This window comes from Ochlerotatus camptorhynchus, unplaced genomic scaffold (genome assembly GCF_037179485.1).
Source record: "Ochlerotatus camptorhynchus isolate MF236.1 unplaced genomic scaffold, CSIRO-AGI_Acam_v1.1 ptg000232l, whole genome shotgun sequence".
Classification (NCBI taxonomy): domain Eukaryota; kingdom Metazoa; phylum Arthropoda; class Insecta; order Diptera; family Culicidae; genus Ochlerotatus; species Ochlerotatus camptorhynchus.
This window is the reverse complement of record NW_027040722.1, coordinates 100,288-118,044: the sequence shown is the minus strand read 5'-3', so window position 1 is coordinate 118,044 and position 17,757 is coordinate 100,288. Positions and strand designations below refer to the sequence as shown.

Genomic DNA, 17,757 nt, shown 5'->3' with positions numbered 1-17,757 from the left:
AAAAAAATCTCACTATTGCAGGACACCTTTGGGGTCATTCAAACAATCGCATCGTTCAACATTTTTTATGAATTAAAATAAATTTAGTGAGGGTTCACTTTTACCCCTTTCTTCCCTATAAAGTGATCCCCGTATTCCCCTAATATCTCATGAACTGTTGTTTAAAGACACAGTATTTTAAAACCATGCATAAAGTGCTTATGTTTTACGAAAAATAGAGCTGTGAAAAAACAATTCCTCCAAAAAGTAGAGGAAAATGGGGTAAAATGGTCCAAAACACATACCTACAAGGCTCTCCGGTCTATGGGACGATTTCCCTTCGGAAAAGTTGTTTTTAATGGTCGGAGTTCAGCGTGCTGTTGAGATATTGAGGTTGGGTAATTTTGGACCCATTTTTGCCCATAGTGCATCGCCCACAACTACAAGGAAGATGGGCCTTTTACAAGGATATGCGATCTATGCCTCACGCCGCAAACTGTGGAACACTTCATTTGTCATTGTCCAAAATATGAAGGAGCTAGAACATATGCTACGACATTCCCGAGAATATCCGTGATGCTCTAGGTAATGAGCCAACAAGAATAGCGGCCCTACTCGCCTTTTCACGTGAAGCCGAACTCTTCAAGCAGATATAACACTTAAAATCCCTATCATGACCAACCGCAACGAACAAGGAAAGCTAAGGAACAAAAATATCACCACGACCCGAACGAACACAAACCCTTTATACACCAGACCTAACGCAACGTAAACGGACCAACCGGAATCAGAAACCCTTTAACTGAAACGAGACAGGAACAAAACAAAAAACTCTGTTTAAAATACTCTGTAAAAATATGATTTGAGGAGTTCCCATCTGGAACTTCCATCCCTACCATTTTTAGAGCCTCCCCTCTGGAGGTTTAGAGATGAACCAGCCTTAGACTGAAAGTTTAACGAGACCAGATATTTTTTTTTTGTAATTATGAGAAAAAAAATAAAAATAAAATTGGATAGTCAAATATTTCAAAATGTCAATGTAAAATTATTTGAATTTTTTAAAGCTCATAGAATTGTAAAGTTTTGTAATTTTAAAAAAACCATGGACACATGAAAATTGATAAAAGAAAAAAAAATTAGAAAAAGAACTTTTAGTCAATTTTTTCAACATTGTGTTAGTACGCTTCTCTGTGAATTTTCTACAAAAGAAAAAACACTATTTGAGTCATTTTAAATCGTTTTCTTTTAAAAAAATAACATAACGAACAATGACGTAAAGTTTCACACAAATCGAAGAAAGTCGAGCCAATTTTGTTTTTCAATTTGACCTGGAACTGCTCACTAGGCACGTCTCGTCCGACCATAAATTACCGTCGACTGCCGACCGGATCATCTTCGTCTCATCGTGACCCGGTCGGTTAACTTGCCGACTGGACTCGCAGATGAGTCGTTCTCAAATTCTATCTCAATCTCAAGGTCTTCCGCCCACGATTATCGCGTTATTATCTAATTGAGCACGGTGGTGTTTATGTTTCCCGTAGTAGAATAAGCAAAGTAATGAGAAAGAAAAAAAAAGTTTCTCTACTTGTTTTTCTCGCGCGCCGACAACTGACGCTCGGTGAGTGATGATGTAAACAATTTCTAAGCTGGCTCCGTTCGGAAGTGGCAGTGGACGGGTTGGCGAGGTGGGATGGGAATGTTACATTGCAATCGAAGAATTTTATCGGATTAGGCAGAAAACATTGGGATTCAATTACCAACAGAGTGAGGGTGGGAGGGTGCTCAAACTTGAACTCCTGAAGATCAAGGGTCTCCTCTGGTAGTTCTGGTATGTGTCGGTAGATTTCGATATGAGTAACCTGAGCTGCTCTTAGGAAAACAGGAATGGAACATTGATTGGCATGGATTGGATGAGGTCACGTTCCCAGATGATGATACGAGCAGTGGTGGCCGGATGATTGGTACAAAATGTGTGATTCTCCATCTTTGAGCTGCATTTTGGATAAAAGGTAAAAAACCCTATTTTAATGTTATCGTTTTTTTCATTCTTTTCCAAACTTATTTCGATACACGGTTAGAACATAGATATTGCCATATATCTACCCAAATAAAACCATAAAAAACCATTTCAAATTTTATAGCATAGCACAACATAAACCAGGTTGAACAATGTCGTACGAGTGGTACGAGCTCCAAACTGCTGTTAAGAAGGAGGCTTACCTTCATCCGTTGCTGTTAGATAGTAATTTATGAATAATTACTACCTCTTAGATAAGAGATGTGCCTCCCTCCATGACAAACAATGATTCAGCGTGATTATCAGCTGTTTAAACGTCATATCAAACAAGCAGGGGTGTTCCAAAGTCGTGCTTAGACATTTTGGGACACCCTTTATTTCAAATTTGATTTAGTAAAAAATAAAACTACAATATTTTTAATGGTGGAACGCTACGATGTTTATTTCCAACACTTCATTCTTTGGACTTGACCGTATTCATGGGATATAAAGTTATACCTATTATGAATAAGGCCAAGGGTTTTAACCGAGATAACTTTCGGTTCGCTTTCTAATAACTACTGATCAGATCGTTAGTAGTAGTAAAATTATGTTTATTTCTGTTATTTATGGTTTTACATCGTTTTAACATTTTAATTGATCAGCCTATCAGCGAAGACTACAAATTTATAAGACTGGCAACTCTACCAAAAATCAGGAGACAGTAACAGCAATGCCTCTTCTGAGCAAAAGTGGAACCCTTGTATGATGGTGTGTGTTAATTCACGAGTGCATTCACACACATATGTAGGTAGAAATAAATAGCTGTCAATTGGGTTGTTTAACTTCGTGAAATATATCTATTGTGGTGAATTTCAATGTAATTCCGAGGAAAACTAAAAGAAAATACCTCATCGAAATGTTGAGGTATATTTCAATGGAAATCAGAATGGACTATTCTGAGGTCTTGAGAACTACTTGAAAGTTCCCAAATTGTTCCTGAAGTTAATGAAACTGCCATGAAGTTCTTTTGTATTTGAGAAACTTTCCTGATGCGCACAATTCTTTTCATTAAATTCTTCCACTTCCCTGAACTGTATTGGACTTCATGAAGCTTCCACCATTTTTTCTAACGATCATGCATGCAAACCAAAAATCTATTACAATGAATGTTAGTTCCGTTTCCTACGTCTTCCGGAACATCAAACCGTGATTTGGCAATGTAGAACTTCAGTCCCGGTATCTGCTTTGCGTCTGCCTTGATGTAGGTTTCGTCATCCATAGCCATACACATCGGTTTCGTTAACCACTCTCGATACAGCTTGACACTAATTTAAAACTTTTTCAATAGTCTAGACTACACTAGTGGTATTGAAACTGCCTAAACGATTATTAAATTTCCTTGAAGTTCTCTAGACTGCCCTGAATTCATCAGTATTTAAAAAAAAAATCCGCAACTTAACTGAAATTAATTGATTTACCTTGAAGTTTCGACAATTTTCCTTAAGTATTATAACCTTTATAAACGCCCACTTATTTTCTTTGAACTAATCTATGCTGTACCTGAAGTTCACTATTTTTTTTTAATATTCCGGCAAATTTTCTGATATATATTCATAATTCCCTGACGCTTCTGACGTTTTCCACGGAGCTCCGTAAGTCGCTGCGAATTTACTTAAGTTAATGGGATTATTCTGAAGCAATCTGATCGTCCTCGAAGTACTCGGAACTTTGCTGAATATCATGAAATCATCTAAAAATATCTAAATGTATTAGAAGTTCTCTGGATTTCCTGGAAGCTTGCTAAAAATTGTCGTATTTTTTTTTAATTAATGGAACTTCGTTGATGATTTTTAATCAACTAAGCTCAATTTGCGCTTTTTTTAAGTTCTTGAAATCTCCATGATATAACACCCTTAAAATACTCTCACGTTTTCCAGATGTTCATATAATTTTTAACACGTTCCAGAAATTCTATCGGAGCTTTGCTGAAGTTTCCGGAAATTCCCTGATTTTCCCGAAACTTCTTTAAGGTTTCTACAATTTCCTTGAAATTATTTGAACTGCCCTTTGATTCTCTGATCTGAATTGATGTTCTCGAAACTTCCCTAAAGCTCTAAATTCTATTAAAGATCTCAGTTCTGCTCAGAAAAAATGGGATTCCCGTTAATACTTTTAAATTTCCCTGAAAATCTCAGGACTTCTAAAGTTCCTTACATATTTCTGAAGTTTTTATAATTTCTCTGAAGGTATCTGTAAATCCTTGAACCTTAAGGGTTTTCAATTTTTTTTTTTCAGCACATAATTGTTCTATCCTGAATTTTACTAAATTAACGATTAAAGATCCATAACTGCTCCAATAGTCTGAACTGAAGCTACGGAAACTGCTTGTAAGATCTGAAACTCCCCAAACATCACTTTCAATTGAAAATCGTCAAGCGACGACGAAGTTGTCAACCAACACTTTCAATTGAAAGTCATTCTGTCTTCTCTTCGAGCATATCCCCTTCAACAACAACAGAACCACTTTCGATCAGTTTTCATGCTGTTTGTTTTGGCTTGACTCTTGTTAATTTCGTCTTCCATTGTCAAATGAGCTTACTTTCGCATTGAAGCGAAGCTATTCGATCCAAATTCGCACTGTTTTCCTGACTTCTGTTGATTGTTAACTCGGTTCATTTAAGCGCATGCGCAAAAGATCTGCGCACGTGGATGTCAAATGTATCATTGTCGGGTGGTTTGTTTACCGATCAATATGGGTATTTTTTGGAATCCGGGTGACGTCTAGAGTCCGGAAAACAGTATGTGACGCCATTTTAAAATTCAATATGGCAGCTTCCAGTTAAAAAAAAAGTGGGAAATACAGATGCCGACCCATCAATATGGGTATTTGTGGAATCGGGGTGAAGTCTAGAGATCGAAAGTTGAAATGCGACGCAATTTAGATATTCAAGATGGCGGCTTCCAGTTTAAAAAAAAAAGTGGGAAATACTGTCAAATACCCATCAATATTGGTATTTTTGGAACTGGGATGCTGTCTCGAGAATGAAAATTTAATTCCAACGCCATTTTGAAATCCTTGGTGGCTTCCAATTTAAGAAAAAGTTGGAAATAGAGACAAATACCTATCAATATAGGTAGTTTTGGAATCGGCATGTCATCTAGGGATTGGAAATAGATATGCGACACCGTTTTGACATCAAATATGGTGGCTTCCGGTTCGAGAAAATGCGGAAAATACTGGTAAATACCCATCTATCTGGGTATTTTTGGAATCGGGATGAAGTCTAGAAAATGAAAATCGATATCCGTCGGCATTTCGAAATCCAAGATGGCGGCTTCCAATTTTAGAAAAAAAAGTGGGAGATACTGTCAAATACCCATAAATATGACTATTTTTTTTTTGTTAATAGGGATGACGTCTGGAGGCTGAATATCGATTTCCTACGTTATTTTGAAATCCAAGCTGGTGGTTTCCGATTTCAGAAAAAGTGGAAAATTCTGATGCCGACCCATCAATATGGGTATTGACGTCTAGAGACTGAAAATTGATATTCGACGTCATTTTGAAATCCAAGATGGCGGCTTCCAATTTAAGAAAAAGTGAGAAATACTGTCAAACACTTATCAATGTGGGTATTTTCGATATCCCAGTACCGTCTAGAGGCCAGAAACCAATTTTTGACGCCATTTCAAAATCTAACATGGAGGGATCGGTCCAGAAAAAGAGTGAAATACTGTCAAATACCGATCAATGTGGATATTTTTGGAATCGGGTGGCATCTAGAGGTCGGAAATCGATGTTCAACACCATCTTGAAATTCAAGATGGTGGGTTCCGATTTCAGAAGAAGTGCCGAATACCCTACAAATGGCGTTGAATATTGATTTTCAGCTTCTACACGTGGTCTCCGTTCTGAAAATACCCACATCTTAGGGTATTTGACGCTTTTCTGAAACCCGATGGCCACCATCTTGGATTCCAGAATAGCCTCGTTAATTTTATTTTCGTTTAAGGTGAATCGCTGTGACATCTTTACTCTCGGAACCACTTCGAAACTTTAAGTGCACAAATATCAGCTTCTACGACACGTGTAACAATTTCAGGATACATGGGGCACCGATTTCCGAGATTTGTGTAATTGAAAATTTGAAGTGGAAGTGCATGTATAGCCTACTTGGCGGCCATTTGTGGACTCTACAAGGAATTAACTTTATATAAAATAACATTTTATTATTTAACGGCGCCGGTGGTGTAGTGGTAAGCGTGATTACCTCTCACCCCAGCAGGCCTGGGTTCAATTCCAGTCGGCGCCGCCGGGATGTTCTGAGGCATAACATCTCTGATCACGCCTTCCTTCGGATGGGAAGTAAAGCCGTTGGTCCCCGGTTCATGAGTTGATGGGTCGATAGGTAGGGTCCAGGTGTGGGAGCTGCCTTCCTGGCGCGTCGGTAGCATTGGTGTTCAGCACGGAAAACAAGATCGACGGAAAACAAACCAAAGGAAAAAAAAAAAAAAAACATTTTATTACTACATATAATCCGGATGCCATCCCTATCGACACCCGATATTGTGCGGATACAATATGTTGATGCCTGAAGACGCGACGCGTGACAAATCGAATGAGCCCCGAATTGAAGTGAAAGTTGAAAAAACAAAAGAAGCAGGTTTCGAGTCATTCATTGCGTCAATTGAAACAAGTCTTTGCTTCAAATGAAATGAACTGATGCACTTGACGAGCGAAACAAGCCTTAGTCAAGTCATGTTAGACAGGAAGAATGTTCATAGTGACTCGATAACAAGAAACACAATGACTTACACGAAAATGATATTGCTCGAAATGAAACGATTCTACGGAGAATTAGTTTTCTTGTCTTTGTTTCGAAAATGCAGAACCCTGCTTAGAACTTCTATTTTGACGTAGGACTACGTCTTTGATTTCTATATGGGGGTACACTTTGTGAAAACCAAAAATGGAACATGTAACAAATTAAGAAAGATTTTGAACGTTAATAACTCAGCTGCCCCTGGTCCAATTTCAATAATTTGATCACCAATCGATCATAAATACGGCTACGCATCGATAACAATGCTTTCGAATTTTGATTTTCTACAAGAAACTATTGAAAAACTGGTAAATGTCCATCATTGTCCAAAACCGTCGAATTAACTAACAAATCCACTAATTACCTACATGCATATGCTGCTTCCCCAGCACAGTCGTCAGAGAGTAGTAAGTAGACGAAACAAGTCGAAGTGGCATTCGCCTCCGATCCTCGGGCGCGTGCGAATAGGGAGGATGGAATTGCGTAATACTTTACACACTCATCGCCATGTTCAGAACCAAACGCAAATTCTTCGAGATAACCACCATCCGTCGTCTGGCTCGCCGTGGCGGTGTCTGACGTATCTCCGGTTTGATTTACGAGGTGTGCTGAAGGTGTTCCTGAAAAATGAGATCCGTGATGCTGTCACCTGTACTAAACACGCCAAGCGTAAGCGGCCATGGATGTCATCTACGTTTTTGAAGTGACAGAGACGCACTCTGTTTGGTTTCGGAGGTTAAATCATCACCAACATTGGAAACAAAACGGCTCTTTTCAGGGCCACCAAGCTTATTACAGAAAAGAGTAGGAATAGAATTCATCTGCCTGTTTGTCCATATTCAGAACCACCGACCACACAAAATGCTCATGTAATCAAACTGGAAGCAGGGATACAAATTATTTTGATCAACCTTGATCAACTTTGAATCGCCACGGCCGGATATTTTCGATGGAAGAAGCAACAATCTAGCATCTAATTCGACGAAGACGTCAGGAAACATTTCTGGATCAACAATAGAATAGGGCCCATCAGCATTTGTAAACAAACCGTTCCAAAGCCTCACAAATCTAAGGCCGCTCACACAAACTAACACCAACATCTTGTAGGTAGAAGTTTCCCCTATCCGATGATGGTGTTGGTTTGTGTGGGTGGCCTCCGCTTTGTGAGTAAATGGTTTGTTTACAAATGCTGATGGGCTCTTTTCTATTGTTGATCCAGATTTGTGAAGCCGAGTTTTTTACGAAAGAGAGTGTCAATGAAGAGAATCGATCAATGTAGATAGGACCTATTGAAAAGTGACGCGAGATTTGTTTTCCAAACTGAGCTCCAATGCTACCGACGCCAGGGAGGCAGCTCCCAGAGATGTTATGCCTTAGAACATGCCGGTGGCGCCGACTGAGATTGGACCCAGGCCTGCTGGGGTGAGAGGTAATCACGCTAACCACAGACGCCGATTTCTATCACGGCGAATGAGAACGACCCAAATTTGAGTTTAGTTATCTCAGAAATAAGAAATAAAGTGCAGGAACTCAGCGATGAGTAAATTTGCCTCATGTTTTCCCAGGTTTTTCCAGGATTTTCCAGGGAAAAATTCCCGAATTTGAGAAAAGTAAAGATTGGATTCACTCAGTCTATTGGCACTACTCCAAGACTGAAAAAAAATTTCGTCAATTTCCTCATTTTCTGGCAGATTTTTTAGGTTTTCCACACGAAATCATGTGACAAATTTACTCATTGCTGAGTTCCTACACTTTTGGCGATTATGAGTGAACTAAACTCAAATTTGGGTCGTTCTCATTCGCCGTGTACGCAAAAAGAAAATAGCCAGTGTCGCTACTTGATAGCAAACTACTCATAATGGGAGGAGTCTTTGTAGCTTTTATACCAAATCATTCTGCTTTAACCTAAAAAATATAAAGCAGCGCTGCTGTCTGGTATCAGCTCCATTTCGCTGCCAGACTGTTGAGCAGTTCAGTCGATTTGAATTCTCTCTAGTTTCGTTCGTTCGTTCGCAAGTCGAATTAGCTCCGCGTTGTGTAGTGACGCTCTCGCTGACCCAGCTATGGGTAAGAAATCGCGCGGTAACGCGAGTGCCGGTTTACCAGGAAAACAGACTCTCCCAGGAGACGGCGCGACCACCGAGCCAGCCCAGAAGAAGCAGAAGAAAACCCCATTGCCCATCCCGACAGGCGTTGCGGACCCGCAGCCGGGGCCTCCCGGAACTAAACGACCCAGACCTGAAGACAGCAGCGCCACCGTATCAGCAGCAAAAAAGCTGCTGAGCAACAATCCGTTCTCCGCCCTGCAGAACGGAGCCCAGCCGCAGTCGGACCCTGAGACGGTGCCGAAAAAAGTTAAGTTGCCACCCTTCTATGTGAAGGGCTTCCCTCCCGGGCTATGGGAGCAGCTGGATTTCTACATTAAGCAGGGCCTTCGCTGCACCATTCAACGGTGCACGGAAGGCTACAAACTGATGGTCCCGGCCGAAAAACACTTCAACGCAGTTCAGGCCCTCTTGGACAGAATGAAGCTGGAGTACTTCTCCCACGACATCGAGGCCACCAAGCCGCTGAAAGTGGTGCTGCGCGGGCTCCACGATATGGACACCACCACCTTAATGGACGAGATTAAGGCGAACGGCCTCAAGCCGGTCGAAGTCCACAAGATGACCCGCAGCAAGGCCATCAAGTATCGTGACCAGCTCTACCTGGTCCATCTGGAGAAGAACTCCACAACCGTGAAGGATCTCCAGACGACACGCACACTGTTCCACATCGTAGTGAAGTGGGAGCGGTATAAACCCACCCACCGTGGCGTCACTCAGTGCTCGAACTGCCTATTGTTCGGGCACGGCACCAGGAATTGCCGCATGGCCAGCCGCTGCATCAAATGCGGCAAAAACCACAACATCGACAACTGCGACAGCATCGAGGAAGCCACTCCCACATGCGCCAACTGCGGTGCCGCCCACAAGGCCACGAGTAAGGCCTGTCCGAAGCGGGCCGAATACGCCGAGATCCGGAAGAAGGCCTCGTCCAACAGCCAGCCCGGTCGCAAGAAGGTTCCAGAAAACAACGCGCAGAACTTTCCTCCGTTATCACCGGTCCAATCACGGCCAATTCCAGTGTTGCCGCCGCTCCCGCTCAACCAACAGTTGGCTGCCGCTGCAGTACCCGGTTAAGCCTCCGGGCCATCGACGGATCCCCCTGCTCCGGGATTGGCCGGTTCAACCGGTGAAGCTACAGACGATTCTCCGCTGTCAACGGATGAGATCGTCACACTGTTGGCCCAGGCCATCATCATCAAGCGCACCTGCGCAACAAGAACACAACAGCTCCAAGCTATCATCTCCTTCGTCGCTAATTATGGACCGTGAACCCATAAAGATCGCCAACTGGAACGCTCGCTCCGTAGGGGCGAAAAACATTGAGTTTGCAGACTTCCTCCGCAAGCACGACATCGACGTGGGCCTTCTCACCGAGACCCACCTCAAGACCGGTGACAGCTTCTGGCTGCCCGACCACAGCATTGTCCGGCTTGATCGCACCAGCTCCAGGGGGGGCGGTGTCGCGGTCATCATCAAGAAAAGCATCAAGTACTGCACCCTACCCCACTACCGCACTTCCATCATCGAGGCCGTCGGCGTTGAGGTGGAAACATCGACCGGAAACGTCCGGTTCATCGTTGTCTACTGCCCCCGGCAATGTACCGTTAGCAATGGTACAGCACAGCAGTTCAAGAACGACCTTGCCATCATAACCCACACCAATGCCCGCTTTGTAATCGGAGGGGACCTGAACGCCCGGCACGAGGCCTGGCGGAACTACCAGCAGAACCAGAACGGCCGCCTGCTATTCGACCATTCCCAGCATGGTCTCTATTCCGTCTGGTTTCCGGACGAACCAACCTTCACATCACCGACGGGCAACCCATCGACGCTGGACCTGTTCTTGGCAAACACCAGATTAGCCAAGCCGGTTGCCGTCAACGACCTGAGTTCGGACCACCAACCGGTGCTGACCGAGCTGGGCTACAACGTGGCCCCTGCACCGTGCCAGCGGAAGGACTACCATCGAGTCAACTGGGTCCAGTTTCGACGCGTGGTCGACCGCCACATCGACGACAACCCACCGCTCGACACAGTGGAGGACATCGACCGGGCCCTGGAGGGTCTCCATCAAGCCATATCCGTGGCTGACGAAGAGTGCGTTCGACGAGTTCCTGTGAGGGGTAAGTTTCAAGCAATTGATTCCCACACCAAACTCCTGATTCGGCTCAGAAATGTTCGTAGACGCCAGTTTCAGCGGACTGGGGATCTGCAGCGTAAATACGAAATGGTCGATCTGAATCGGCAGATCGCTTCCAGAATGGTCTCAATCCGGAACGAGAGTTTCGGGCGGCTCGTTCAGAACCTGGACGACCGTTCCAGACCATTCTGGAAGGTTGCCAAGGTGCTGAAGTCTCACCCCAAGCCCATTCCACCACTTAGAGTCAATGACGAACGGCTTATCACCAACGAAGAGAAGGCCAATGCAATTGGGGAGCACATTGCCCAGTCGCATTTGCTTGGCTCTACAATCCCAAGTCCACTCGAGAACCAGGTTGTGCAGTGCGTCCAGACGTTAGATGCCTCCCCTTGTGCCGTCCCTCCAGAAGAACGGATTACAGAGGAACAAATTTGCTCAGCGCTGAAACACAGTACGAACATGAAGGCTCCCGGGTTTGACGGAATATTCAACCTAGAGTTGAAAAATCTCAGCACGAGGGTGCACTCACTGCTGGCTGCCATCCTCAACAGATGCTTGGAGCTGCACTACTTTCCAAGCATCTGGAAGGTGGCAAAAATCATCCCGATCCGCAAACCTGAGAAAGACCCTTCACTACCGTCAAGCTACAGACCGATTAGCCTGCTCTCAGCGCTGAGCAAGCTGTTCGAAAAATTGATCCTCAGCCGACTAAACAAGTTTGTGGAGGAACATGACATTCTTCTTCCGGAACAGTTCGGGTTCCGCAAGGGGCATTCCACCAATCATCAGCTAAAGGGTGATACGGTCAAAATTTGGTCAATATCAACTTGACGTATTTCTTTCAATTTTGCATTTAAAAAACCTGAACACCCCTCATTTTGAAGGTGTGTGTGTGTAGAATGTTGCTCCTATTTTGATTTTGGAATTCACTCTTCAGTTGTCAAAATGCCGTCCAAGCAAGAAGAGCAGCGTATCAAAATTTTGCTCGCGCATCGCGAAAATCCGAGCTACTCGCACGCAAAGTTGGCAAAATCGCTAAAAGTTGCCAAATCAACCGTTACAAATGTAATTAAAGTGTTTGGGGAACGTTTGTCGACAGCCAGGAAGTCTGGATCGGGGGGAAATCGAAAACCGGAAGCCGCTGAGACGACAAAGAGAGTTGCCGGTAGTTTCAAGCGAAACCCTAACCTCTCTCTCCGAGATGCCGCAAATAAGCTGGGTGTATCGTCTACAACCGTGCATCGAGCCAAAAAACGAGCCGGACTATCGACTTACAAGAAGGTAGTGACTCCAAATCGCGATGATAAACAAAATACGACGGCTAAAGCGCGATCCCGGAGGCTGTACACGACGATGCTGACGAAGTTTGACTGCGTGGTAATGAACGACGAAACCTACGTCAAAGCCGACTACAAGCAGCTTCCGGGACAGGAGTTTTATATGGCAAAAGGAAGGGGAAAGGTAGCAGATGTTTTCAAGCACATGAAACTGTCAAAGTTCGCAAAGAAATATCTGGTTTGGCAAGCCATCTGTACCTGTGGCTTGAAAAGCAGTATTTTCATAGCTTCCGGGACTGTCAACCAAGAAATTTACGTGAAAGAGTGTTTGAATAAACGTCTGCTGCCTTTCCTGAAGAAACACGGTTGTTCCGTACTGTTTTGGCCGGATTTGGCATCTTGCCATTACGGTAAAAAGGCCATGGAGTGGTACGCCGCCAACAACGTGCAGGTGGTTCCCAAGGACAAGAACCCTCCCAACACGCCAGAGCTCCGCCCAATTGAGAAATACTGGGCTATTGTCAAGCGGAACCTAAAGAAGACCAAAAAAAAACTGCTAAGGGCGAGCAGCAGTTCAAGGCAAATTGGCTTTCTGCGGCGAAGAAGGTGGACAAGGTGGCTGTACAAAATCTGATGGCAGGGGTCAAGCGTAAGGCCCGGCAATTCGGATTTGGAAAAGCGGAAGCCTAACTGAATATTTTCCTGAATTTTATACTAATTGAACTTGAAAAAGAAATTTAATTTGATTTTTTAAATAAACGATTTCACCGATTTACACGCGTTTTCCCTTGACCAAATTTTGACCGTATCACCCTTTAGTGCGGGTGATGAATAACATCCGGAGTAACAAAGCTGTATCCAAGTCCACAGCCATGGCCTTGTTAGACGTCGAAAAGGCGTTTGACAATGTCTGGCACGACGGACTTATATACAAGCTTTGTAACTCCAACTTTCCACCATACCTTGTGAAAATCACCCGTAACTATCTCCAGCAAAGGTCGTTCAGGGTGTCGTTGAATAGTTCCCTTTCGGGACAATTTCCGATCCCAGCAGGTGTTCCGCAAGGGAGTCTGCTGGGACCACTGCTTTACAGCATCTACACGTCGGACATCCCTCCTCTAGGAGACGGTTGCGTGTTCTTTCTGTTTGCAGATGACACCGCGATAGCCGTCAAGGGTAGGATGCCTCGTGAAATTACGAACAAGCTCCAACGATGCCTTGACACCTTTACTGATTATGCCACCACGTGGAAAATCAAAATCAACGCCTCGAAAACCCAAGCGATCATGTTCCTTCACAGACAATCATTAAAACTTAAACCGTCTCCCTCCTGTACCGTAATAATGGATGGTACAAGGGTCGAGTGGTCCACTGATGTTACTTATCTCGGGATGTTGTTCGATGAGAAGCTCCTGTTCCGCTCGCACATAGAGAAAACCCTAGTTAAGTGCTCCGCCTTGGTTAGGTGTTTGTATCCGCTCATTTGCCGCAGATCCCGCCTCTCAAGGCAAAACAAACTGGCTGTTTACAAACAGATCATAGCCCCCGCGATCTTCTATGCCACCCCGGTGTGGGAATCGTGCGCTCAGACCCACAGGAACAAAATCCAGGTTGCACAGAATAGAGTGTTGAGGATGATCCTAGATCGTCCATTCGACACAAGAATAACAGACCTCCATCAAGAGGCAGAAATTCCCAAAGTAGATTCCAAAATTGATGATATGACAACTAAATTTATTCAAAAATGCAATCTTTCTGAACATGCTTTAATAAGCAATTTGTACATAGTAGGTTAAGTGTATATAGTAGAGTAGGTTAGTTTTAAGCTGTAAATAGTAGTATTAAGTAGTTTCTCTTCAAATTCTAAAAACAAAACAAACCAATCCCACCAAGGTGGTCGACCGTGTACTAAGTCTAGGACTAATTCTGTAAAACAAATTTTGAATTTTGCCCATACCTAAAGATGAAGAAAGCAATTAAATCACTTAGTAAAAATTTATATGGTAATCGTCCAAGTTAAACTAAAATAAAGATCATTTAAACTAAAACTGGTATCAGCTCATTTTCGCTTCGGACGGCGTGGTCAGCAATAGCAGCAGTAGGTCGTGGCTGGTCGTGGCAAAGGAGGTGCCAATCGTCATCGCAAATTCTTCGATATAACCACCATCCGTCGTCTGGCTCGCCGTGGCAGTTTTATTCTGTATTTCGTTTCGAACGAAATTCTCATACAAAAAAATATGTTTTGTATGGGAATTTCGTTCGAAACGAAATACAGAATAGGGGTGAGTGTCTGACGTATCTCCGGTCTGATCTACGAGGTTTGCTGAAGGTGTTCGTGGAAAATGAGGTCCGTGATGCTGTCACCTACTCTAAACACGCCAAACGTAAGTGGCCATGGATGTCCTCTTCAATAAAACGGCCCTTTTCAGGGCCATCAAGCTTACATCAGTAAAGAGTTGGAATAGAATTTATCTGTGCCTGTTTGTCCATATTCAGAACCACAAGCCCCCAACGACCACACAAACTTGGAAGCAGGGGTGCAAGTGATTTTGATTGATTCTCGTAATCAACTTTCTTTTTGAAAAAGATTACTACAAATTTGGATCGCCTAATATCCAAAAACGGAAAGAGTTGAGATAATAGATATTTCAGGCATAACATTTGATAACGGCACAAAAGCATTTGTAAACAAAACTTCTAAGGCCCTTTACACACGAACCAAAGTACGCCCACGCAAACCAACAACATCATCGCATAGGGGCAACTATCACCTTTCCGAAAGTGGTATTGGTTTGCGTGGGCGTACTTTAGTTCGCGTGTAAAGGGCCTTAGAACGTTTGTTTACAAATGCTTTTGTGCCGTTATCAAATGTTATGTCTGATCTGATCAATTGAAAGAACTTAATGCTCTTCACATTTATTCCGTCCACTAGCGGTCCTACGTCAAGCTTCCGTTCGTGCCCCTAGGCACAGATCCTTCTACTTTTTTTTCTTTTATTATAGTCACTTAACACTCTTGGATCATTCGTGACTTGCAGAATTTCTAAAAAAAATTGCGCAATGCCCCTCATGTTTTCTATATTTCTCAAGTTTGCTTGACTCCAGTGAAGTTTTCTGAAATTCTACACAGAAAAAATTCTGAATTTTAAGTATCGCGTAAAATCTCCCTTCGTTTAATTTTGAGCTAAATAAACAGTGAAATCGTTTACAAGCTTGCATACAACATTGCTAATTTACGAGGTATTGTGCTAAAATTTACACGAAATATCGCGTAAATTTATGCCAAATCTAGCGTTAATTTTATGTGCGCTATACCTCGCAGAAATTTTTGGATGCTAAATGAACCACTTTGAGATTCATAATGCTTTCAGTAAGTTCCCCATATTTTCAGTGTATCAACTTCCCTTACGTTCCTGCAGTTTGTTTAGGGAGCTTCACTGAAATTCTCAGCATTTCTTTTCATTGCTCAGAACTTCTCCAAAGTTCCTGCAATTGTTGTTAAGTTAATGGAACTGCATTTAAGATGTCTTAAATTTCATAAAATTAATTACGATCTTGAAATAAACCATTTATTTTTTCCTTGATTCTAACACATTGAAAATTTTCAATATCTTGAACTTGTACATGGAATACGAAACTTCAAGATATTTAATAATATTAGATGTTGGACTTACTTAAATTAAGTAAGTTTTTTTTTAACTTTATTAAGTGAGAATTTATGTAAGTGTTAAACTTCAGCAGTCAATAGATTTGATTGAAAGCTGTTTCTTTAAAATTGATTGCCATGTCTTAAAAACGTTTGCGTAAATTGCTGTTGTTTTTGATCAACCAAAAAAGCATATTTTTAACGCATTTAAAACATAGCTTTCTTATTAAAAACCTGGAATTTACCCGTTGCAGTTCTGGAAAAACCTGGAAACTCAGGTAATTTAATTTAGAAAATTTAGTAGACACCATGTAGATAGAGAAAGACGAATAAACGTCACAATGCAAAAAAAGATCAATCTTGGAAGAAATTCACGTTAAAAAAAGTTGAAAATAGTGACTGATTACTAGAAAAAGTGACTTTTGTGACTTGGCCTTAAAAAAAGAGACTTGAAAAAAGTAACTCGCTACCAATCCTGTAGATGGTATAATCATTCTTATACGTATGTACTGATGATCCCTTCCGGCAAACCTCCTGCAGCGCTACAATGTCGAACTTGCGGAGTCGGATAGAATGCGGTTACTTCCAATAAATTGAAAGACTTACACAGAAAAAAAATTCTGAATTTTAACTATCGCGTAATATCTCGCTTCGTTTAATTTTGAACTATACTTGGCTTAAACAGCGAAATCATTTACAAGCTTGCATGCAATATTGTTAATTTATGCGATATTGCGCTTAAATTTACACGAAATATCGCGTAAATGTATGCCAAATCTTTATGTGCGCTTTATGTGCGTTAATTTTATGTGGGCTATATCTCGCAGAAATTAACATGAATTTTTCGAACGGTGTACAGTTCCGTGTTCCGAGTTTCCAATCGCTAGTCCGTATTCGTTGCCTGGGTCTATGCCGATTGTTCCGGTCCTGCCAGAGTCGACCGGACGATAAGCCTCCTCATAAATTATCAATTAGGCCACAATTTTTCAAATCTTTCGACCATCACTGCCCAACCATACTGGATCTGGCTGCCAACGAAGATGGTTGATTGGAAAATTAGCGACGTATAATCCATCTTAATCCCATGGCAGCATACTCACTCCGGTGCCATGTCATCGCCATCATCGTCGTCGTCGTCGTCGTCGTCGTTCGTGATGAAAACGTTAATGTTGATTAGTGTGATGACCAAGCAGTAAGCTTAGAAGAGCGACTTACCGGAGGCACGGCTGCTGCAGGTGAAGTTAGCAAAACTTTTCGTGTTTTCCTAGACGATTGCTTCACATGGAGACTCCGATCGAAATCAAGTCCAAACAGCATCGGATAGATTTCATCATTAATTTGTTGTTGTTGTTCAGTTCAGTTGTTAATTCAATCAAACTAGAAATCTGGCCAGGAAGTAACGACTAACGAGTGTTTTTCATCTCTTTCTCTCTTTCTCTTCATTTCCTTCCAGGTTGCATACTTGCAGGTGTAATCAGACATCAGACACGATAATTACGATGATTGGGATCGATTACCCGGCGAAAGCTTGAGATGGTAAGTTTGTAATTTAGTCTAATTGCCGCGTGGTGGTCTGCGCAAATTATCGGGGAAATGGTTAGGCTTAATAGAAGGATGTTGGTATAATTTAACACGATGGATTTTGCAATGCATCACCATCCTCCAAGCTGCGGACATGGGATTGGTTTGGTGGGAAAATGCAGGGTAATCGAGAGGAAATTGATTTATTGCTGTGTTTCAGATTTACTCTACCAGACAATCGAATCATGTTGGGGAGGTCAGAAGA

The 17,757-nt window shown here is 42.5% G+C and overlaps 1 long non-coding RNA gene across 1 annotated transcript in view; it reads left to right on the top strand.

The window, feature by feature from the left end:
* LOC135704239 (uncharacterized) overlaps nucleotides 1-17,501 on the top strand; it is a 456,675-nt gene extending 439,174 nt beyond the window's left edge. Inside the window, exon 4 of the long non-coding RNA XR_010517782.1 lies at nucleotides 17,425-17,501. This is a non-coding gene — a long non-coding RNA (uncharacterized LOC135704239). The remainder of the gene's footprint in view (nucleotides 1-17,424) is intronic.
* Nucleotides 17,502-17,757: the final 256 nt, after the last annotated feature.